We start from the raw sequence: 2,269 nt of genomic DNA, 5'->3' as shown, positions 1-2,269 counted from the left end.
CCAGAGTGAAAATGGAGATTCTATTGATCATTCACACGAGGCACCGCGCTTGATCGATTAGGCTCCCGCTCACCAAACATTTACGCTGGCTTCGCGGCCAATTTCGGCTGTTCGAAGATCGCTGTGAAATGATTAAGAGTAAAGGAACTACCCAGGAAATGGTAATAATATTATTTTAAACTGGGTCAATGAGGAAGAATAATTAACTGTGATACTTTCGCTGGGGCGAGTCCTTATCGTAAAAATAATCTTTCGGCGTATGAGAAAATTAATTTCAGCTCTTCCTTCTTTTCGTATAAACATGTTCCGAACCGAGGTTTACCAATCATAATATTTTTTTTATATTTTCAATGTTTATGTTGCAACTGAGTTGCATTTAAATGCCCAATACGATGAGGTCAAAAGTGATTAAGAAATTTGTTTTCCGATTCCTTAAAGAGTAAATAATATCCCTTAACCCAGCCACAATTCTTCCTGTCTTCAAATTAATTTTCTTAATTTTCATTTCCCAGAATTTTTTCAATGTAACTGGCAATGCCAGCAGCTACGGCAAACAGTAGCCAGCCGCCGTGGTAAATTTTGCGTGAAGACGAAATGTGTATTACGGGCTATACAGACCCATTTGGCGTTAATGGACATGATAGCTAAAAATGATCGATGCATGTAGTTGCTATATTTTTCGATTTCGATAGAACATTTAAAAGCGATTAGAGACAGAAAAATAAAAATTAACTTGGTTAACTAGTTCGTTACATTTCCATAGTAACATGACCAAAGTAATCACACACAGTAGCTTCGCCCTACTGTAAAGATCCCCCATTTCACCCCGACTCCGTAAATTCCTAATATTCTCTCACTACTCTTGTCACCATATTCATTTACCGTAATCATTTATTGCCTCATCTGTGCTCATGTTTTTCCGTTTCTTCTTCCATTCAGCGTCCTAATCATTCCCCATGAAATACATGACTTTCTAAGCCTTTTTATTTTTACTGCGCCCATTATTCATCCACTGCTTTCTTTATCCCTTGTTTGATACATTACCATCTTAGAAGATCACCCTATTCTTAAATCTATACCTTACCATAATATTATCTAACTGATATCACCCCAAGTATTTAACATGTGGTGTTTAAACCAGTTGTTAATTATAATTAAAATATTTATCTTGTAAAACTGTGCAATTTTTTACCCACAGCCATTTCTTTCGCCTAAAGTACTCCTACCTCATCCGCACCTTAGTCTACGACTGAATTTCATTCCACCAGCAGTTCAAGAGTTATCTTCCAAGTATATTCGGATTCCTTTCATATAAACGATCATATGCAATCGCTACATACTTCTGCCTCCCTATGATTGCTTGCCCAGCTCAAATCTCACAGGACTAACGTATTTATTTCCTCTATCCATTTATTGCTTGATATACTGCAATTCCCACATCCTCTGTAGTAGTACGAGTAGTAATTTAATTTTTAGATACCTTGACCACTGAGGTAATCTGTACCTTACTGGTCCATATCAAAATAAGAAAATAAATAAAATATAATAGAATATGCTCATTTCTTTCATGATGTAACATATATGTTAATATTCTACACCTAGATCCAACATAAAATATATTACACCAACCGGAATAGGTCTTCAAGGTCTGTTAAAAAAGATGAGACTATTTGAATAATTACTTGGCTTTATTATTTAACCTTTAATCATGCTTATCGCCTTCAAAATACAGCCCTTGGTTGCCAACACAACGCTCCCAAAAATTTTTCCAGCTTTCGAATACCACCTCGGACGCTTCTTTCGGGATAGCCTTTAAGTCCGCAGTACAATTTTGTTGTTTGTCTTTAATAGTTTCAAATAGGCGTCCTTTCAAGGTGGACTTCAACTTAGGAAATATGAAAAGGTCCGTTGGTGCAAGATCCGGAGGGTAGGGTGGCGTGTTGGTTTTGGCCAAAAACTCAGACAATCAATGATATGTTTGCTGGTGCGTTATCGTGATGAAAGCACCAAGACTTGTTTTTCCACACTTGTGGACTCTTCCGCATCATGGCGTAGCTTAACCAACTCATAACTTCTATATAGTGCTGCCCATTCACTGTTTGTCCTTTGTGAACAAATTCATAGTGAATAATCCTTTCCAAATCGAAGAAAATAATCAACAATACCTTCTTTTCGATCGCGACATCCGAGCTTTTTAGGGACGTGGGAAAGATGGCCCCATTGTGAAGCCTGGGCTTTGGTTACTGTATCAATACCATAAACCCAGGTT

The sequence above is a fragment of the Hetaerina americana genome, unplaced genomic scaffold (genome assembly GCF_022747635.1).
Source record: "Hetaerina americana unplaced genomic scaffold, ioHetAmer1.1.p SCAF_12, whole genome shotgun sequence".
Lineage (NCBI taxonomy): Eukaryota > Metazoa > Arthropoda > Insecta > Odonata > Calopterygidae > Hetaerina > Hetaerina americana.
The sequence above is the reverse complement of the archived record's forward strand: the minus strand, read 5'-3'. Positions refer to the sequence as shown.